Below are 24,022 nucleotides of genomic sequence, written 5' to 3'. Positions count from 1 at the left end.
GCTGGGCGGACCTCAAACATGGTCACCCACTTCACCCCGCTGTGTCTCTGAGGATAACCCTGGCCGCTTCACACTCCAGATGACAAGTGCCTGTTCATCGGCACACTGACTGAGCCCAGGGGCTTCAGAATACAGAGCCACGGGCAGTCATGGGCCGCCCCGGCCAAGCACAGTCAGTCCCACTGTGTATCATCATGGTGGGTGGAGTTCTGATTTCACAATGAGAATATCCTTTTCTGTTTGGTTTCCCAGAAATGGTCAGCCCTGTGTCAGCTTGCTGTTGAAATAAATGTTGGTTCACTGTGGTTGTCCATCAATTGTATCTCATCTTGAGCATTCATCTTAGAAAGTGGGAAGGTTGATTGCAAAGTGTAGCAATGTCTTTATATAGGACAGTATGTATTGTTTTTGTTTGAATTAAAATGCTTTCTTCTGACATTGTTCTTTTTGGAAAGCATATCCCTTTTTCACTGACATACTGTTTATCCACACTAGCTTTAATATTTGTAAACAGTACATTATCTGATGGTAGAACATAATCCATTGTTTCAACTGTAAACAAAACTATATTTATGAGACTGTACGAAAAATAAACAGACTACCCGCTTATGATCATATTGATCATCAATAATGTAATGCTGGTTCCACCATGAGCTGGGTAAATCCTTTATTGAGGTCAACAAAGGAAGTAGGATTGTAGAGATTTGTGGGCCGTGCTTTTATGATTCAAGGGAGGTGTACAGATGGTCTGTGTAAACTTGTCATACTGATTCTGTGTGTGTGTGTGTGTGTGTGTGTGTGTGTGTGTGTGTGTGTGTGTGTGTGTGTGTGTGTGTGTGTGTGTGTGTGTGTGTGTGTGTGTGTGTGTGTGTGTGTGTGTGTGTGTGTGTGTGTGTGTGTGTGTGTGTGTGTGTGTGTGTGTGTGTGTGTGTGTGTGTGTGTGTGTGTGTGTGCGTGTACAAGAGAGAGAGAGAGAGAGAGAGAGAGAGAGAGAGAGAGAGAGAGAGAGAGAGAGAGAGAGAGAGAGAGAGAGAGAGAGAGAGAGAGAGAGAGAGAGAGAGAGAGAGAGAGAGAGAGAGCGGAGTAGGAGATATATATACTTTTCTCAACTCTCTGTATCAACAGAGACCTAGTGCCCTCTGCTGGGGGTATTGCTAAACAAGATGTCTGAGTAATGTTCCATCCAGATTCTCTGTAATGCTTCATTGCATGAAGCAAATAACACCTTACTTAATTAACATGAACATTCCGTACACTGCAAACCTACCAAGTTGAAATAGAATAAAAAACAACCACTGATATACTTTAATGCACTGCATGTTTCCTTCACAGAATAATTATATGTGATTTTGTCATGTTTCATTTATTTATGCATCAGGGCAATTGCTCATCATTTGCTATTCAAAGGTACTACAATATGAAGAGATCTTTTCCAAAACACTATATATATCAGAAATGTTGGAAAATTAGCTTTCATTGTTTAAAGAAATTATGAAAGAGATTGGTGTGTTTTTTCACTATCCAATCAAAGCATCGGGGTTGTTCAATGACTGACATGTATTGGTTTAAAATCTATCACTTGTTTTATTAATTTTTTTTGTTGCTAAGTGCAATATATCCGCCTCCCTCTCAGATAAATAAGTAGCACTTCTAGGGTTTTACACGGTCAAATGTAGCAACTAACCATTTTCTTTATAAAGAACTGTACAAATTATAAATTTGTGGCATCAATATATAAAAAATGTTCTAAAAAATAATGAAATAGGTAAGAAAACTACATATCACAGTCAAATATACAGAATACGAACATTCCATTCCAGCGAAACAATGGATATATAGCGTTTTTCAAAAAACGAAACATTTTCATACTAAAATCTTTGAATAAAACATCTGAGAACAGTAATATTTTACACACACATGAAGGTACCCATAAGCAATCATTTCTGATGAAAAAATACAAAAGTGAAAAATATTGTGGATCTGTGTTTTTGGAAATAATCTCTTCACATGCAGTTTCTGGAACCCTAGAGATGATCTGTGCTGCTCAGCAGCTCAGGATCAGAACTGCTTCTTTAATTCAACTCAAGAGAATCACTGTAACAGCATTGTTAAATCCATTTTAAGACAATGGCCAAAGAAAGAGTCATTGTTATGGCTTGGCACGTTATGATGGGTGCTGTGGTTGTTTTCCCTGTATTACTGGTGAGCCCTGTATCCTGAACAGCAAGCTGGCATTAACAGGCCATGTGTTACGCGTTTACACATTCTTTAACATCCAGTGTCCAGTTACATCCTCTCTCTGTCTTGCTCATGTATACCCCTTATGTACCCTAACTTAAAAGACACACCTACACACATGCAGCACACACACACACCCACACATCATTCGTCAACTGAACAGATGATAGTGAGGATATGTGTAAAGCCTTTATTTGAAGCAAGGTAGCAACACATTAAGATGGTGTAGTAGGTTTTATACTGTTATAAAAATGCAGGTTTCTTCAATGATCATGACACATTTAAAATGTCAAGATTGTATTAGGGGACACGCATGTGAAATGCTTCCTTGCAGGTTTCTTCAATGATCATGACACATTTAAAATGTCAAGATTGTATTAGGGGACACGCATGTGAAATGCTTCCTAGATTGTATTAGGGGACACGCATGTGAAATGCTTCCTAGATTGTATTAGGGGACACGCATGTGAAATGCTTCCTAGATTGTATTAGGGGACACGCATGTGAAAAGCTTCCTAGATTGTATTAGGGGACACGCATGTGAAATGCTTCCTTGCAGGTTTCTTTTCGACTACGGAACAACAATAAGAAATAATCAAATATAATAATATGAACATAAAGTAAATGGCTCGGTAGAATAGAATAAACATTTTAACATCACATATTGCAATTTCTCCACTGCCACATGAACCATTCATATCGTTGTCTTACATGGGTAGGTTTTGTGTGTGGTCTGGGAAAGTTACGGAGGGTTTTTGCTTCAACCTGGACAAACAGTGTTGAGGGAACACATGTATATGCAGTTAAAGAAGTCTCATGCTGAGTTTTGGCATTAGAGTTTCGGACTGGGTAGTAAATAATGTATATTATTACTGAGATCCTGACATTCAAACATTTTTTTACGTTTGGAAATAAGGGCCCGGCTATTTTGCCGTACTCTCCTCTGACCTCCCTGCCTATGATCCTCAACATTCTGTACCTGTTCTTCCACAGGCAGCAGTCTCCACGAGCCCAGTTTCGCCCCAGCGACGACAAAACTCCCGAACTCGCAAAGATAACATTGATTCAAACATTGCGAATATTCCGACTGTGTTCAACAAAAGAGCGGGCACATTTTCCAGCCAGCTGTCCCAAAAGGGAGACAACTCCACTCTTAAGTGGAGCAGAATATTACTTCTCCAAATGGTTTTAAGTGGCTGCACAACCAGGTGACCAGAGAAATGGCCTCCAGTGACCCACAAAGCTAGGGCTCAGCCCTCAAACCCTCACAGTACATATGCTGGCCATTTCCACACACACATGGGCTTCTGGTGTCCCATACAAACGGAAGCAGGAAGACTGCTCCATCTTTTTGAGATTTGAGAACCTGTGAACCTGATAAAATCAAGTGAAATCATCCATTAATTGTGCAGATTCATAAATACATTTTTTTGTGTTGAATTGCATTAATAACATGTATTAGTATTACTCCACTTCCAGCGCCGACTGAGATGGCCGCCTCGCTTCGCGTTCCTAGGAACTATTGAAATTACATGTTGCTGTGCAGTCGCTGCAATTTATTAGAATTAAATATTTGTTATATGCATAAACTGCACCCTAGTTTTTGTAAAGCACTCACATTCTGATTACCTAAGAAGCAGATTGGATTGGATTTTATTTATTTGAATAAGATGTGTATTTGATCCCAGGGGATAGTACATGAAAGCATTACTGAAAGCACTAATTTTCTAAGTGGTCCTCCATGGTAAAGGTTGGAAACATAACAATACATTATGGCTCAACTAGGTTTAACTGTCTTTTTAACTACACATGTGTATAGGTAATCTTGCTGTTTGTACAGGTTGAAGCAAAAACCCTCCATAGCTTTAATTTCCACTGCTTATTTGAAAACTAGATAACAATCTCAACGTGACTCCCCTGGAAACATCACTCATGACAAGCAGGTTGTTCTTTGGAATGGGTCTCTCTTTCCGGTACTAACCAATAATATTCCTGATCATTTTCGAGAATCTTAATAGACTTTTGGGACTATGACTGTTGTTCAGCATCTTAAAGGGACACCCTGGTTTAATTTATCATAAAGATGTGATGTGCTAAATAAAATTCCATTTCACAAAACATTAATTTCAGCCTCTGCTGCATTTCTAAGACATTTCTAAGATATGAAGTCTGAAAAATCAAATCACGCGCAAAATGGAAAATATTTAATGAGGGCCACATTTTTTTTCATAAATTACACCACTTTGTGCCATATTGGGAGTGAAATATATTTTTGGATGGTTTCGCTTTGAAATGACTCACATGGATATAGAGGATTAATGGTCATGAAACTTCAAAAAGTGTTTTTCTTTGAGACACATCATCATTATGAAGTAGTGAATCTGTCAGCGGCCGATTCCATGTGCTATAGTCACCAAGTTGGCCTCGCAAATAGTACGCGGTCTATGTAGTTGTACGGACTACCTCGCTAGCAGCAGGCTAGCCACACTGCAGCTGTTTGCTAGATTATGTATCTAGGTACCTACCCATGCTTCCATATAATGTTGTTTAAAATAAGCATGGGGCATCAGATACAAGACTGGAGTCTGTGCAGCAGGTAGGTCAATCGTAGATATGATCATGTTTTTTTGTGGATTTTGAACTGATATCAAGTAACAATGGTTTGTTGCTGTGACATCATCAGGAAAGGCCTAGGTAACATTAGATCAGAATGTCAGTTTGCATAATTTTTGTTCAATAAAATTGTTATTTAATTTTCAATGCAATCTATTCAAAGCTCAGTTCAAAGCTGAGTGTTTGTTCAGCCTTTGTTTCACTTCAACTCGAAGATGCAGCACAACGTTTTGGTTACGTGACATTATTACTTCATCAAATCCTCATTTTAGGTTTAGATAAGACTATGAGAGGGAAGCAGCTCCATCAGAGGACACACACCACAGAATACCAAGTCACTATTGTCTCATAGTGGTCTATCTGATACCATGGCCAGTGGTTATACACAGCAGTACAGCTGTAATTATGCTATAGAGAACCCTTCTAACGCTGGATCAAACTATATATTGATCATCATGATTTGGTCGAGAATAGAGCAGCATGCTGACCGTTGCAGGAAGGATTTTTATTTTTTTATTTTACCTTTATTTAACAAGGCAAGTCAGTTAAGAACACATTCTTATTTTCAATGACGGCCTGGGAACAGTAGGTTAACTGCCTGTTCAGGGGCAGAACGACAGATCTGTACCTTGTCAGCTCGGGGGTTTGAACTCGCAACCTTCCGGTTACTAGTCCAACGCTCTAACCACTAGGCTACGCTGCCGCCCGTGGGAGTATCATGCTCTGACATACGGTGCCCTTATTAGGACAGCCTGACACCAACTCATTATGACACTGACAAGTATGAGTGACTGGAATCAATTCCCATGTGACTGTGAAGTTATCCTAATATGGACACCGTACAGGCAGGATCCGGAGGAAAAGACATCCAACACAGAATAAAGAAAGGCACAAGACACTGGGCTCTCTGGGCTACTAAAAGCACAGTAACTCTGGCCCCACTCTCTCAGTGTTATTATGTGAATGTCTGTGTATACTTGTAGCTGTACTTGTATGTGTGTATGTGCACATTTGTGGGTGCGTTTCTGTGTGTTTGTGTGTGTGTCTCAGTTCACGTTTGGTGTGCTTACATAAATGTGCAAGTGTCTGGTTGTCGTTGACCTGTATGTGTTTACTCCATGGGTTCATTTGTCTCTGTAATGGGCTGTGCCTGTTTGTTCCACTGTGAGTTTTTTGTGTTGGTTCATTCATTGAGGTTTGACTGGATGTTGAACAGCACTACTGTTGCCAAATCTGTCTGCCATGCGACTAAAAGCCAGCTCCCCTGGTTACCCACTAAGTGCTCCAGTGAAAACATTCTGCTTGTCTTGCATCTTTCGGAGTTATTACACCTGTCAATCATCTCAGGCCTCAATGCATCAAAGCTAATTAGCATTGAAATTAATCTCTGGTAAAAAAACATGAAAAAGGGCTACTTTTTTATTAGGCCAGTGTCCACTTGTGTGAGTGAGAGATGCCTTTCCCAAACAGTGGTGAACTATACACAGCTCACTTCTATTTTATTATCATTGTCCATGTTAGCCCTCCTCCAAGAAAGACATCTTTAATTTGTTTGGATTCCACAGAACAGGAGGGATATTATATCTATATATAACCAGACAGTGTTTCTGCTTGGACAAGTCAGCCGAGGCAAACTTGTTTTTTCAGGTGCTGGTACTTTGGAGGACGTTGAGCCGCAACCTTGGAGGTTTCCACGTAGAAGCACCGGAGCCAGAGCCAAGCTGAAGCAAGCAGTGCTGGAAAGGGAAGGCGGTGTGTCGGCGAGTTTAGCGATGGATGGTGGATAATGCTGCAGGAATTAATCACGGCACGCTTCGTTGACACTGACGCACTGTGGCGGAGGAGACGCTGGTTCCCATTGCGTAGCCGCTCATGGTCTCCTCGTTTACTGTATAGATGCTCGTTAACACCTATGATGTCATCAAGAAGGGACTCAGTGAGGCTTGAGATGGGCTTTACATTGATGGTTCACCCTGTTAGATGCTCTCTTTTCCATCTGCATGTATTGATGTCTATGTTGCTTCCACAGACATGTTAGTTTATTATAATATTTTTTAATGCATTCTATTGACCTTTAACAATGGCTTATTATCCAAATGTGAGACTAATAAATACATGTGTTTGGTTGACGTTTGGGAGTGTGGGAATGGCCACTGAGTGATGACAGGGGCGGGGCATCCTCAAGCAAGATCCTCTGAAACTCAAATATAGGCCTACATTTTCTACATAACACCTGACCCACGTGATGTTTTCGAACGGATATACATTACAGTCTTCTCTCTCTCTCCATTTCAGGCCTAACTTTTCATGTGAACTTCAAACAAATAAAGATGCCTTTCAAACAAACAGTTGTGCCACTGAACTCTCTCAGCAGAGTAAACATTCCTACTCACAAGCAGCGTGACAGGGGCAGGGGGAAATGACACTGTTGTTGCTGTTGTCTTACCCAGCCACCCCTATGTGTAGTTTTCCATCTGGCTGCATGGGGGATAGAGGAACATAAACCTAGCGGATGGGATACAGTAGTAGGCTCCTTCTCAGGGAGAGGGTGTGTTTGGTACAGTCAGCCTGGGGAGTGTCAAGCAACCTCTTACGGGAGGTAAAGAGATGGAGGGAGGGAGGGAGGGAGGGAGGGAGAGAAACAGAGGGAGAGAGAGAGAGAGAGAGAGAGAGAGAGAGAGAGAGAGAGAGAGAGAGAGAGAGAGAGAGAGAGAGAGACATAGGGAAAGAGAGAACGAGAGAGAGAGAGACAGGCTGCAGGGCTGGAGTTAATTAATGAAAAAGAGAAAGAAGGAGTAAGAGACGGTAGAGAAGTTGAGCGGCTAAGAAGAAAGTAACAAACTGGAAGACAATGGATGGGGACAATAGACTGAAAGTGATTAAGGACAGACTGAGAAAGAGATAGACTATAGGTGTGACAGGTAAGGTTAGAGAACAGGGGTGAGACCGATGATGAGATGGAAAGAGGGCGAGGAGAGCAAGTTGATGGGGGCATAATAACTGTATTAGACAGAGAGGGCTGAAGGAAAGAGTTGAATGGAGAGATGGGGGGGGAATGAAAGGTAGAGGAGAGAGAGTGAGAGAGAGAGAGAGAGAGAAAGAAAGAAAGAGCTAGAGGGCCCCAGTGTGGTGTGTTTGTACAGCTGAACACAAGCTGAAGAAGCCCAGGCCCCTCTCTCACACTCCATTAGGCCCTAAGCTCCACGGAGTGCTGCACTCAACACATAAACAGCGTCCCGGAACACCTCGGGATGTGTGAAAGAGCAAGGTAGACGCAGGGCGGCCCAACAAGAAACAACAACCGCCTATTCACATCTGCACAATGCCTCCAAATTGCTGAAAGATAGAGTTGAGTTGTGTTGGCTGGCCTGGGCGCAGCAGTGAAAAGGGTCCTCCCTGTCACGCCCCACTCACCCACAGAACCACTCACTGAAGTCCAAGGTTTCCAGTGGGAAGGGAAGGACCAGACAACTGTATTTAGCTAGTGTGTGTCAAGGCCATAGTTGACACTCTCAAACATGTATTTACAGTATTACATTTTGGGTTTAGTGGCTACAGTACATGTGTCTGTTGTGTCCAAAACCATGTTGGTATCCTCTCCACATCTATCAATATCTAGTAATCAATACTTCATCTGTCAGGTCATGCGTTTCCAAGCTCCAGTGAAAGTGAATGACATGACCAGAGAGGAATTCCCCAAAATAACTTATGTTGTCTACCGCATGGAAATAAATTGCCAGTAAATTAAACCCATAAAATGAAGAGGTGGACAAAGAGACAGAGGGAGAGAGAGAGAGAGAGATAAGGGGGAAAGGAAAGGGAGAGAGAGAGACAGGGGAAAGGAGAGGGAGAGAGAGATAAAGGGGAAGGAGAGGGAGAGAGAGAGACAGGGGAAAGCAGAGGGAGAGAGAAAGAGAGAAGAGGAGAGAAAGGGAGAGAGGGGGGGAAGGGGAGAAGGAGAGGGAGACAGAGAGAAGGGGAAAAGGAGAGGGAGAGAGAGATTGGGTTATATTTCATCATGAAAACATTCCTTGGACTGAATGATTGTATTGCTCCAGTGTTCTTCATGGACAGAGCTAATGGAACGTGAAGAGGGAATCCATCAATACTGTCATTCTCACTCACACACACACACACACACACACACACACACACACACACACACACACACACACACACACACACACACACACACACACACACACACACACACACACACACACACACACACACACACACACACACACACACACACACACACACACACACACACACACACACACACACACACACACACACACACACACACACACACACACACACACACACACACACACGTATCCTTGTTTTGACCAAACAATCGATTCCCATTCAAAATCCCATTTTCCCTAACCCCTAAACCAAAACCTGAACCAAACCCTGACGTTAACCCTAATTCTAACCCTAATCCTAAACCAAACAGCTAAGCAAAAAATAGCCATTTTCCTTGTGAGGACCGGAGAAATGTCCACACTTGTCTGCATTTGACTTGTTTTACTATCCCTTTGTGGACTTCAGGTCCCCACAATGATATTAAAACCAAAAACACACACAGCCATATATTATACTGTTTACATTACAAACGGTCACAAAACATTGGGCCCCCATCAGGCCACTCTCTAAGTGGAAGAGTGCATGATGTATAAACATGATGTTTGGCTTCTCACAAGACCTGCACTCAACACTGGGTAAGATATTAAATAAGATACATTATAATGAGGCTGCACCCTCAGTCACAGTGTTGTGGAACAAACAGCTCACCATGTTTTTAGAACGGTACGCAGAGAGAGTAAAAGGACCCCCCTTTCTGACCCTGGTCTGGCCCAGATCTAACCTGGTCCATCCTGCCCTCCTATGGTGTAAAACTACAGGAACTCTGCTATTCCTCGGCCCCTCTCTCACTCCCCGGACACCCAGATGGGCTCTCCAGCTTCAGGGTCAAGTGATGTGAAGAAACAGATAAGTTGGGGCCAGCTTGGGGAGAGACTAAACACTCGCCGTGGGGAATGTCATTGTTTTGGATATCTTCAGGAGGGTTTTTATGTACTCAGCTGTAGCTTGGCCTGCCGTTGGCAGCAATACTGGGAGTTCGGACGCGTACTGGATTCCAGTTCCATGCCGTTTGCTGCTATTCTACATGGTCAAACCCATGCCACACACACTGAAGAAAAGGAGGGATATAACAACCGATACTCCAGTGTGACTGTCTGTCAGTCTTGCTCTCTTGTCTCTCTCTCTCTCTGGTTTTTCAGTGAACGGTGTGTCAGCAGTTATTACTCATATTCTGATTTATAATAACGATTAGACGTTGAATAAAAAATAAAGACAACATGACGTAAGCAACATTAACAACCCCACACTCACAAATGTGAAAATGCTGAAATTGTGTGATTCTGTTTCCTAAATTGTGCCCTCTGTTGGGCAATATTGTTCCTACTACTCCTGCTCCATCCCTCTGACATAATTGCTGGAATGGTATTTTTCAGGAGGCAGTCATAGTGGACATGCAGCTACAGTTTCACATCATTTAGCACTATGACCACCGCCATGATTCCTCCAAACAGTCACAGTATAATGTATCAATAGTTAATTTAGTTCATTGTGGCAAGCTGTGGGCACAGACGTCAGTTCAACATTTAGTTTTGATTTACATTTGATTGAGTTGTCAACTTACATGAATTTAACATGAAATCAACAAACATTTGAACTATGTCATTGGATTGATGTTAAAAGTTGCATGAAAAACAAAAGACAAACATTTTGAAAATGTATTTACAAATCCAATTTGCTGGAATGGTATGGAAACAACGTTTATCCAACCAGTTTGTGCCCAGTGGGTTGGCTTTTATGGCACAGCCCAGATCATTTTTCCAAGTGTGAGTTGAATCCATAAGAGACGCACCTGTGCCTCAATGTAATTAACATAATGAAAAATACTGTAGTGTCTGAAACGTGTGTAGTGTACAAAAAGGTTTGACCACTCTATGGAAAGATGAGACTCACGAACATGATGGTGCTCTCTGTTTTACTCTATGACCCCCACAAGTGTCATGGAAAGGTAACCAATACACATTAATGGAAGTACTGTATTGAGGTAGTTTTGTGCCAACAAATAAAAGTTTCAATATGTCCCAAAATGTTTTATATTTCCTGAGCTTTCTCTTTCTTATATCTCCTAGATAGACAAACACTTCAAAACCTTATTCCTTATTATTTATTTTTTTACTGTCTTTTTTTGCGATTTATGAATTTATTATTCAATGTGGTTTTATGGGCTTTAATAGTAAAAGCCAAATACAATATTTGATCAAATAATAAACAAATATTTTTGAGGGATACATACTGTACAGTGGTCCTAAAATTCAAAATCAAATAGCTAAATGATCATTGGTATGACCATCTTGAAACCATTCCATATGTTAGCTTAGTCGCTAGCTAGATAGAACATTCTGCTACCAAATTGTCATGGCTGGCTGAAGGACTGGACCAAGGTGCAGCATGGTAAGCGTACATTTTCTCTTTATTAAAAATGACGCCGACAAAACAAAGAATAAAACCAAACAGTGACACTATGTTCCCTGAACAAAGTCAAAGTTAACTTCCCACAAAACAGGTGGGGGAAAAGGGTACCTAAGTATGGTTCTCAATCAGAGACAATGATAGACAGCTGCCTCTGATTGAGAACCACACCCGGCCAAACACATAGTGTTATGCAGGTGAATGAGGACCCAAAAGCGACTTGGCGAAAACAGAGTTTTTAATCCAGTAAGAAACTTTACAAAACAAAAAGCATAATACTACTCGTAAAGACGAGAACAGACAGGAGACTTGATCGAGAACTGCAGGTTGCCTCGGGAAGGCACTTGAACCTAGCAGACTCAGACACCTGCTCACCACGCAGCATCTGAGGGAAACACGACACGACAGGGCAAAACATAGACACAGCACGGTGAATTATAGATGAGGATCCGACAGGGCAGGTACGGAAAACAGGGAGAGAAATAGGGACTCTAATCAGGGAAAAGGATCGGGAACAGGTGTGGGAAGACTAAATGATGATTAGGGAATAGGAACAGCTGGGAGCAGGAACGGAACGATAGAGAGAAGAGAGAGCGAGAGAGTGAGAGAGGGAGGGGGAGAGAGAGGGATAGAAAGAGGGAAAGAACCTAATAAGACCAGCAGAGGGAAACGAATAGAAGGGGAAGCACAGGGACAAGACATGATAATTAATGACAAAACATGACAGTACCCCCCACTCACCGAGCGCCTCCTGGCGCACTCGAGGAGGAATCCTGGCGGCAACGGAGGAAATCATCAATGAGTGAACGGTCCAGCACGTCCCGAGACGGAACCCAACTCCTCTCCTCAGGACCGTAACCCTCCCAATCCACTAAGTATTGGTGACCCCGTCCCCGAGAACGCATGTCCATGATCTTATGTACCTTGTAAATAGGTGCGCTCTCGACAAGGACGGGAGGGGGGAGGGAAGACGAACGGGGGTGCGAAGAAAGGGCTTGACACAGGAGACATGGAAGACAGGATGGACGCGACGAAGATGTCGCGGAAGAAGCAGTCGCACAGCGACAGGATTGACGACCTGGGAGACACGGAACGGACCAATGAACCGCGGAGTCAACTTACGAGAAGCTGTCGTAAGAGGAAGGTTGCGAGTGGAAAGCCACACTCTCTGGCCGCAACAATACCTTGGACTCTTAATCCTGCGTTTATTGGCGGCTCTCACAGTCTGTGCCCTGTAGCGGCAAAGTGCAGACCTCACCCTCCTCCAGGTGCGCTCACAACGTTGGACAAATGCTTGAGCGGAGGGAACGCTGGACTCGGCAAGCTGGGATGAGAACAGAGGAGGCTGGTAACCCAGACTACTCTGAAACGGAGATAACCCGGTAGAAGACGAAGGAAGCGAGTTGTGAGCGTATTCTGCCCAGGGGAGCTGTTCTGCCCAAGACGCAGGGTTTCTGAAAGAAAGGCTGCGTAGTATGCGACCAATCGTCTGATTGGCCCTCTCTGCTTGACCGTTAGACTGGGGATGAAACCCGGAAGAGAGACTGACGGACGCACCAATCAAACGACAGAACTCCCTCCAAAACTGTGACGTGAATTGCGGGCCTCTGTCTGAAACGGCGTCTAACGGGAGGCCATGAATTCTGAACACATTCTCGATAATGATTTGTGCCGTCTCCTTAGCGGAAGGAAGTTTAGCGAGGGGAATGAAATGTGCCGCCTTAGAGAACCTATCGACAACCGTAAGAATCACAGTCTTCCCCGCAGACAAAGGCAGACCGGTAATGAAGTCTAGGGCGATGTGAGACCATGGTCGAGAAGGAATGGGGAGCGGTCTGAGACGACCGGCAGGAGGAGAGTTACCCGACTTAGTCTGCGCGCAGTCCGAACAAGCAGCCACGAAACGGCGCGTGTCACGCTCCTGAGTCGGCCACCAAAAGCGCTGGCGAATAGACGCAAGAGTGCCTCGAACACCGGGATGACCAGCTAACTTGGCAGAGTGAGCCCACTGAAGAACAGCCAGACGAGTGGAAACAGGAACGAAAAGGAGGTTACTAGGACAAGCGCGCGGCGACGCAGTGTGCGTGAGTGCTTGCTTAACCTGTCTTTCAATTCCCCAGACTGTCAACCCGACAACACGCCCATAAGGAAGAATCCCTCGGGATCAGTAGAAGCCACAGAAGAACTAAACAGACGGGATAAGGCATCAGGCTTGGTGTTCTTGCTACCCGGACGGTAAGAAATCACAAACTCGAAACGAGCGAAAAACAACGCCCAACGAGCTTGACGGGCATTAAGTCGTTTGGCAGAACGGATGTACTCAAGGTTCTTATGGTCTGTCCAAACGACAAAAGGAACGGTCGCCCCCTCCAACCACTGTCGCCATTCGCCTAGGGCTAAGCGGATGGCGAGCAGTTCACGGTTACCCACATCATAGTTGCGCTCAGATGGCGACAGGCGATGAGAAAAATAAGCGCAAGGATGAACCTTATCGTCAGACTGGAAGCGCTGGGATAGAATGGCTCCCACGCCTACCTCTGAAGCGTCAACCTCGACAATGAATTGTCTAGTGACGTCAGGAGTAACGAGGATAGGAGCGGACGTAAAACGTTCTTTTAGAAGATCAAAAGCTCCCTGGGCGGAACCGGACCACTTAAAACACGTCTTGACAGAAGTAAGAGCTGTGAGAGGGGCAGCAACTTGACCGAAATTACGAATGAAACGCCGATAGAAATTAGCGAAACCTAAAAAGCGCTGCAACTCGACACGTGACCTTGGAACGGGCCAATCACTGACAGCTTGGACCTTAGCGGAATCCATCTGAATGCCTTCAGAGGAAATAACGGAACCGAGAAAAGTAACGGAGGAGACATGAAAAGAGCACTTCTCAGACTTTACGTAGAGACAATTCTCTAAAAGGCGCTGTAGAACACGTCGAACGTGCTGAACATGAATCTCGAGTGACGGTGAAAAAATCAGGATATCGTCAAGATAGACAAAAACAAAGATGTTCAGCATGTCTCTCAGAACATCATTAACTAATGCCTGAAAAACAGCTGGCGCATTGGCGAGACCAAACGGCAGAACCCGGTACTCAAAATGCCCTAACGGAGTGTTAAACGCCGTTTTCCACTCGTCCCCCCTCTCTGATGCGCACGAGATGGTAAGCGTTACGAAGGTCCAACTTAGTAAAGCACCTGGCTCCCTGCAGAATCTCGAAGGCTGATGACATAAGGGGAAGCGGATAACGATTCTTAACCGTTATGTCATTCAGCCCTCGATAATCCACGCAGGGGCGCAGAGTACCGTCCTTCTTCTTAACAAAAAGAACCCCGCCCCGGCCGGAGAGGAAGAAGGCACTATGGTACCGGCGTCAAGAGACACAGATAAATAATCCTCGAGAGCCTTACGTTCGGGAGCCGACAGAGAGTATAGTCTACCCCGAGGAGGAGTGGTCCCCGGAAGGAGATCAATACTACAATCATACGACCGGTGAGGAGGAAGGGAGTTGGCTCGGGACCGACTGAAGACCGTGCGCAGATCATGATATTCCTCCGGCACTCCTGTCAAATCGCCAGGTTCCTCCTGAGAAGTGGGGACAGAAGAAATGGGAGGGATGGCAGACATTAAGCACTTCACATGACAAGATACGTTCCAGGATAGGATAGAATTACAAGACCAATTAATAGAAGGATTATGACATACTAGCCAGGGATGACCCAAAACAACAGGTGTGAAAGGTGAACGAAAAATCAAAAAAGAAATAGTCTCACTGTGGTTACCAGATACTGTGAGAGTTAAAGGTAGTGTCTCAAATCTGATACTGGGAAGATGACTACCATCTAAGGCAAACATGGGCGTAGGCTTGTCTAACTGTCTGAAAGGAATGTTATGTTTCCGAACCCATGCTTCGTCCATGAAACAACCCTCAGCCCCAGAGTCAATCAAGGCACTGCATGTAGCACCCGAACCGGTCCAGCGTAGATGGACCGACATAGTAGTACAGGATCTAGATGAAGAGACCTGAGTAGTAGCGCTCACCAGTAGCCCTCCGCTTACTGATGGGCTCTGGCCTCTTACTGGACATGAATTAACAAAATGTCCATCAAATCCGCAATAGAGGCACAGGCGGTTGGTGATCCTCCGTTCCCTCTCCTTAGTCGAGATGCGAATCCCTCCCAGCTGCATGGGCTCAGTCTCAGAGCCAGAGGAGGGAGATGGTTGCGATGCGGAGCAGGGAAACACCGTTGATGCGAACTCTCTTCCACGAGCCTGGTGACGAAGATCTACCCGTCGTTCTATGCGGATGGCGAGAGCAATCAAAGAGTCCACACTGGAAGGAACCTCCCGAGAGAGAATCTCATCTTTGACCACTGTGTGGAGTCCCTCCAGAAAACGAGCGAGCAGCGCCGGCTCGTTCCAGTCACTAGAGGCAGCAAGAGTACGAAACTCTATAGAGTAATCCGTTATGGATCGATCACCTTGGCATAGGGAAGCCAGGGCCCTAGAAGCCTCCCCACCAAAAACTGAACGGTCAAAAACCCGAATCATCTCCTCTTTAAAGTTCTGGTAATTGTTAGAACAATCAGCCCTTGCCTCCCAGATAGCTGTGCCCCACTCTCGGGCCCGGCCAGTAAGGAGTGAAATGACGTAAGCAACCCGAGCTCTCTCTCTAGAGTATGTGTTGGGTTGGAGAGAGAACACAATCTCACACTGGGTGAGAAAGGAGCGGCACTCAGTGGGCTGCCCGGAGTAGCAAGGTGGGTTATTAACCCTAGGTTCTGGAGGCTCGGCAGGCCAGGAAGTAACAGGTGGCACGAGACGAAGACTCTGGAACTGTCCAGAGAGGTCGGAAACCTGAGCGGCCAGGTTCTCCACGGCATGGCGAGCAGCAGACAATTCCTGCTCGTGTCTGCCGAGCATGGCTCCTTGGATCTCGACGGCAGTGTTACGAGCGTCTGTAGTCGCTGGGTCCATTCCTTGGTCGGATCCTTCTGTTATGCAGGTGAATGAGGACCCAAAAGCGACTTGGCGAAAACAGAGTTTTTAATCCAGTAAGAAACTTTACAAAACAAAAAGCATAATACTACTCGTAAAGACGAGAACAGACAGGAGACTTGATCGAGAACTGCAGGTTGCCTCGGGAAGGCACTTGAACCTAGCAGACTCAGACACCTGCTCACCACGCAGCATCTGAGGGAAACACGACACGACAGGGCAAAACATAGACACAGCACGGTGAATTATAGATGAGGATCTGACAGGGCAGGTACGGAAAACAGGGAGAGAAATAGGGACTCTAATCAGGGAAAAGGATCGGGAACAGGTGTGGGAAGACTAAATGATGATTAGGGGAATAGGAACAGCTGGGAGCAGGAACGGAACGATAGAGAGAAGAGAGAGCGAGAGAGTGAGAGAGGGAGGGGGAGAGAGAGGGATAGAAAGAGGGAAAGAACCTAATAAGACCAGCAGAGGGAAACGAATAGAAGGGGAAGCACAGGGACAAGACATGATAATTAATGACAAAACATGACACATAGAAATATAAAATCATAGAATATAGACTGCAAACCCAAATCACACCCTGACCAAACCAAAATAGAGACACAAAACACTCTCTATGGTCAGGGCGTGACACAAATGCAATTCAAGCCATGAAGAATATATGTTTGTAACGTTTCAATAACCGTCATTCACTAGAAGGGTCACTTTTTCTCTCAACCATAGTCCTACTGCCTTCCAGTCTAGTGAATTTTACGTGACATTTTTTGGTCATTTAGTAGACGCTCTTATCCAGAGGGACTTATATGAGCAATTAGGGTTAAGTGCTTTGCTCAAAGGCACATTGACAGATTTTTCACCTATTCGGCTCAGTAATTCGAACCAGCAACCTTTTTGTTACTGGTCCTCAAGGAACTACACTGGACTTTGTACAAACTGGAAACCACATATCATGAGGCAGCATTTTTTGCAGCTGGGGACTGTAATAAAGCAAATCTGAGGAAAATGCTACCGAAGTTCTATCAACACATCTCCTGTGCTACTGGCACATTGAGCCCTCTTAACCATTGCTACTACCCCTGCCGGGATGGCTACAATGCCCTCCCTCACCCTACCTTCAGCAAATCAGATAACGCCTCAATTTTTCTCCTCCCCTCCTATAAGCAGAAACTTAAACAGGAAGTACCCGTGGTGTGTTCAATCGTAATCTGTGTCATGAGCGTCGTAAGAAGTGGACCAAGGTGCAGCGTGGTGAGCGTACATATTCCTTTTATTTATAGAAAATGTAGCCAAGGAAACGACCGTGAAGCTTAACTTCGGCTATAATGCCTCTAACAAAGTCAACTACCCATACTGAAAGGAGGGGAAAAAGGGCTACCTAAATATGATTCCCAATCAGAGACAACGATAGACAGCTGTCCCTGATTGAGAACATATCCCGCCAAAACATAGAAATAAAGAAACATAGAAAACAAAACAGAATGCCCACCCCACATCACACCCTGACCTAACCAAATAGAGAAATAATACGGCTCTCTAAGGTCAGGGCGTGACTCTATGCTTCAAGATAGTTTTGATCATGCAGACTGGGAAATGCTGCTGATGAGGGCCGCCACTGCTCACAAGAACTGTGAGCTCTCGTTCTTCATGGCCAACGTGAGTAAGACATTTAAGCATGGTAACCCTCGCAAGGCTGCCAGGCCTATCTGGACAAGAGGAATACCTATGTAAGAATGCTGTCCATCGACCACTGCTCAGCCTTCAATACCATAGTGCCATCCAAGCTCATCACTAAGCTCGGGGCAGTGGTGAAGTACTACTTAAGTATTTTTCTTTTGGTATGCATACTTTACTATTTATATTTTTGACTACATTTACTTCACTACATTTACTTCACTACATCCCAAAATAATGTACTTTTTACATACATTTTCACAAACACCCAAAACTACTTGTTTGCTTAGCAGGACAGGAAAACTGGCCAATTCATGCACGTATCAAGAGAACATCCCTGGTCATCCCTGCTGCCTCTGCTATAAACACAAATGCTTCGCTTGTCTGGTTTGCTTAAAATAAGGAATTTGAAAGGATTCATACTTTTACTTTTGATACTTAAGTATATTTGAGCAATTACATTTACTTAAGTATATTTAAAACCAAATACTTTTAAACTTCTACTCAAGTAGTATTTTACTGGGTGACTTTCACTTTTACATGAGTCATTTTCTATTAAGGTATCTTTACTTGTACTCAAGTATGACCCTTGGGTACTTTTTCCACCACTGGCTCGGGGCCCTGGGTCTGAACCTCGCTCTATGCAACTGGGTCCTGGACTACCTGACGGGCCAACCCCAGGTGGTAAAGTTAGGCAACAACACCTCCACCACACTGATCCTCAACAAGGGTGAGTGCACAGCTCCCTCCTATACTACCTGTTCACCCATGACTGCGTGTCACGCATGTCTCCAACTCAATCAGCAATTTTGCTGACGACACAACAATGTAAGCCTGATTACCAACACCTCAGCCAAAAGGGAGGGGTGAGGTCCCTGGCGGAGTGGTGCCAGGAAAATAACCTCAACATCAACAAAACAAAGAAGCTGATCGTGGACCTCAGAAAACAGCAGAGAGAGCATGCCCTCCTCCACATCGACGGGGCCGCAGTGGAGAGAGTGAAAAGCTTTTAGTTCCTCGGCGTGCAAATCACTACCAACCTGAAATGGTCCATTCAAACATACAGTGCGGTGAAGAAGACACAACAGCGCCTCTTCAATCCCAGGAGGCTGAATAAATGGGTCCCTAAAACCAGTGCTTAATCTGAGCTGGATCCTACCGGAACAGGATCCGGCACTTCTCAGATTTGACTTTGTTCGTTCTGGCACCTATTTGCTCAGATCTCGGGATGATTTATAAAAAGAATGTCCCTGTTTGCATAGCAAACATTCTTATAAAAGCGTTCAGAGTTAAATCAAGTTACCTCCTCGTTATTTATCCCGCCCCCCAGAAAAACCATCACGTATAAGCGTGGCGGTCCTTCTGTGTAATCATTCTATCCTTCCACACTGATTCCAGACCTGCTCTCTTATTTGTACATAGAGGTTATGGGGCAGGCTGGAGAGGTAAGTACCTGATCTTGAAACAGGTCTTGGCAGTGCTGGTCAGCTAGTGAAGAGGTCTCTACATTATCACACCTAGGCTAGTCGTCTCCCGACTGAATTTGAAACATGGGAAAGCCAAATCAAAAATGAACAAGAAAAGGCAATCGAGTTTGACGTTTTTCAAGTCCAAAAATACAGAGAAAGGTGGTGAATCAAACTAGAAACAAGCCAGAGTACTGCCAGTGCCGGATGAGAGGAGTGAGGGGCAAACTATTCCTGATGGCGATGCCTTAGCTAGCAGCACTGATAATCCAACCAGTTCAGCATCACCGGCCTACTAGAGATGCAGACGGAGAGCCACGTGTGGGGGGGGGGGGGGGGCAGTGCATCCATCAATAATGAAGTGCCCGGAGCAGGTGCAATTTGGACGGAGGCTCAGTTCAAGAAAAAGCAAACCCATAACCCTTGGCTTGTCATGCAAAATTAAAAGCTGGACTGTACAACATGCAAAAAAGAAGGTAGATTGGGCTCAGAAAAGACTGGAAAAAGAGTGTGTGGAATGTACAGTAACGTCCTCTGCCTCCGACGTAGAAAAACAAGAAAGAGCCCTCTGAAAAGATTTTTGAACATCCCCGAACCAAAGCCCATTTAGCGGAAGCAAGCATTGTAGACAAGGCTAAAGAGGACACCTTAACACAGGTTGTAGTTAACGCTCAAAATAAAAACATAGACACTACAGCCAGAGTATTCCGAACAGCTTACAAGGAGGCTAAACGTCACATGGTTTTGAGCAAGAACTTGACTGCCAGGAGTTAAATGGGCTTGACATTGTGAGAATTCTCCATTCCAATGTTGCTTGCTCCAACATACAGCAACATATTTAAAGTTTAGGGTTAGACCTTCAGCTGTTTCAAATTGTCAGGATCTTGGACACTAGCTGGGTGGCATCCAGTTTTAGAACTGTAGAGTGTGTGTGGAAAAATAACGCAGCTCTTCAAAGCATTTCATGGCAGCAGCTGAGGATGCCTCCTGCGATGGCTTGACCCATCAGAGCTATTGTGTCCTTGCCATACGCATAGCCTCACATGCGTTTGTTGACAATCTAGTCCTTGTGTGTGATGCACTTCAAAAACTATCTGAATTGTCACTCAAGCTCCAAAAGAAAGAATGCACAATTATTACTGCAAACAGGGCAGTCTTCAGGGAAGCGAGGGTATTCAGTGCAATGACAGAGCAGCCAGGCCAACACACACAACTCAGCCAGAGAGAGAGATTCAGAAGAACTCTTTCCAAGGCGTCAAACTGAATGGTGGAAGACACAGAGTCCTTAATCAGTGGGAGTTTTTCAAGAGCTTGGCAAGGAACTAGAATGTTCTCTCAAGGAGGACGGCGGTGGACAAAAAGGATACAGCCAGTTCATCGAGGAGCTGAAGGTGCAATACTGTCTGGAGGACACAGGAGCACCGTACAGAGAAACAGAGATAGAATCTCTCTGTCGGCAGTTTGGCATTGACAGTCCGCGTACGGTCATATGGGCCAACAGGCAGTACAAGGACACCAATGGTAAAAGAGACATTCCAGATGGACTTAAAAATCTGTTGGTGGTGGTCAGCACCATCCCCATCTCCAGTGTAGAATGCCGGTGGGGATTTTCTCAAATTAACCCAATTTACACTGCAATCCACGCCTCCCTGTATACCTCCACCATATCAGGACTACTCTTTCCAAAACTTGTTTGCCCACCCCTGAACAACTTCAACCTAGTCCCCTATGTGAGGTCATGAACTGCTGAAGGACACAAATGTGTCACAGACACCAGGAGCAAAACAAGAAATAGGGGGGATAATACACACGAGGAAATGGCTGTGTTGTGGGAGGTTTTGGAAAACTACACTACCATTTCACTACCATAGATAATAGGCTACTTGGAGAGTGCTGCCCATTTCATCACCATAGATAGTGGGCTTCTCGGAGAGTGCTGTTCATTTCACCAGCATAGATAGTAGGCTACTTGGAGAGTGCTGTCCATTTCACCACCATAGATAGTAGGCTACTTGGAGAGTGCTGTCCATTTCACCACCATAGTAGGCTACTTGGAGAGTGCTGTCCATTTCACCACCATAGATAGTAGGCTACTTGGAGAGTGCTGTCCATTTCATCACCATAGATAGTAGGCTACTTGGAGAGTGCTGTCCATTTCACCACCATAGATAGTAGGCTACTTGGAGAGTGCTGTCCATTTCACCACCATAGATAGTAGGCTACTTGGAGAGTGCTGTCCATTTCACCACCATAGATAGTAGGCTACTTGGAGAGTGCTGTCCATTTCACCACCATAGATAGTAGGCTACTTGGAGAGTGCTGTCCATTTCACCACCATAGATAGTAGGCTACTTGGAGAGTGCTGTCCATTTCACCACCATAGATAGTAGGCTACTTGGAGAGTGCTGTCCATTTCACCACCATAGATAGTAGGCTACTTGGAGAGTGCTGTCCATTTCACCACCATAGATAGTAGGCTACTTGGAGAGTGCTGTCCATTTCACCACCATAGATAGTAGGCTACTTGGAGAGTGCTGTCCATTTCACCACCATAGATAGTAGGCTACTTGGAGAGTGCTGTCCATTTCACCACCATAGATAGTAGGCTACTTGGAGAGTGCTGTCCATTTCACCACCATAGATAGTAGGCTACTTGGAGAGTGCTGTCCATTTCACCACCATAGATAGTAGGCTACTTGGAGAGTGCTGTCCATTTCACCACCATAGATAGTAGGCTACTTGGAGAGTGCTGTCCATTTCACCACCATAGATAGTAGGCTACTTGGAGAGTGCTGTCCATTTCACCACCATAGATAGTAGGCTACTTGGAGAGTGCTGTCCATTTCACCACCATAGATAGTAGGCTACTTGGAGAGTGCTGTCCATTTCACCACCATAGATAGTAGGCTACTTGGAGAGTGCTGTCCATTTCACCACCATAGATAGTAGGCTACTTGGAGAGTGCTGTCCATTTCACCACCATAGATAGTAGGCTACTTGGAGAGTGCTGTCCATTTCACCACCATAGATAGTAGGCTACTTGGAGAGTGCTGTTTTCACCACCATAGATAGTAGGCTACTTGGAGAGTGCTGTCCATTTCATCACCATAGATAGTAGGCTACTTGGAGAGTGCTGTCCATTTCACCACCATAGATAGTAGGCTACTTGGAGAGTGCTGTCCATTTCACCACCATAGATAGTAGGCTACTTGGAGAGTGCTGTCCATTTCACCACCATAGATAGTAGGCTACTTGGAGAGTGCTGTCCATTTCACCACCATAGATAGTAGGCTACTTGGAGAGTGCTGTCCATTTCACCACCATAGATAGTAGGCTACTTGGAGAGTGCTGTCCATTTCACCACCATAGATAGTAGGCTACTTGGAGAGTGCTGTCCATTTCACCACCATAGATAGTAGGCTACTTGGAGAGTGCTGTCCATTTCACCACCATAGATAGTAGGCTACTTGGAGAGTGCTGTCCATTTCACCACCATAGATAGTAGGCTACTTGGAGAGTGCTGTCCATTTCACCACCATAGATAGTAGGCTACTTGGAGAGTGCTGTCCATTTAGGCTACTTGGAGAGTGCACCATTTCATCACCATAGATAGTAGGCTACTTGGAGAGTGCTGTCCATTTCACCACCATAGATAGTAGGCTACTTGGAGAGTGCTGTCCATTTCACCACCATAGATAGTAGGCTACTTGGAGAGTGCTGTCCATTTCACCACCATAGATAGTAGGCTACTTGGAGAGTGCTGTCCATTTCACCACCATAGATAGTAGGCTACTTGGAGAGTGCTGTCCATTTCACCACCATAGATAGTAGGCTACTTGGAGAGTGCTGTCCATTTCACCACCATAGATAGTAGGCTACTTGGAGAGTGCTGTCCATTTCACCACCATAGATAGTAGGCTACTTGGAGAGTGCTGTCCATTTCACCACCATAGATAGTAGGCTACTTGGAGAGTGCTGTCCATTTCACCACCATAGATAGTAGGCTACTTGGAGAGTGCTGTCCATTTCACCACCATAGATAGTAGGCTACTTGGAGAGTGCTGTCCATTTCACCACCATAGATAGTAGGCTACTTGGAGAGTGCTGTCCATTTCACCACCATAGATAGTAGGCTACTTGGAGAGTGCTGTCCATTTCACCACCATAGATAGTAGGCTACTTGGAGAGTGCTGTCCATTTCACCACCATAGATAGTAGGCTACTTGGAGAGTGCTGTCCATTTCACCACCATAGATAGTAGGCTACTTGGAGAGTGCTGTTCATTTCACCACCATAGATAGTAGGCTACTTGGAGAGTGCTGTCCATTTCATCACCATAGATAGTAGGCTACTTGGAGAGTGCTGTCCATTTCACCACCATAGATAGTAGGCTACTTGGAGAGTGCTGTCCATTTCACCACCATAGATAGTAGGCTACTTGGCTGTTTACTTAGCTTGCTGCGCTGCTACGT

Source organism: Oncorhynchus gorbuscha, linkage group LG13 (genome assembly GCF_021184085.1).
Source record: "Oncorhynchus gorbuscha isolate QuinsamMale2020 ecotype Even-year linkage group LG13, OgorEven_v1.0, whole genome shotgun sequence".
Lineage (NCBI taxonomy): Eukaryota > Metazoa > Chordata > Actinopteri > Salmoniformes > Salmonidae > Oncorhynchus > Oncorhynchus gorbuscha.
This window is presented reverse-complemented; position numbering follows the sequence as displayed.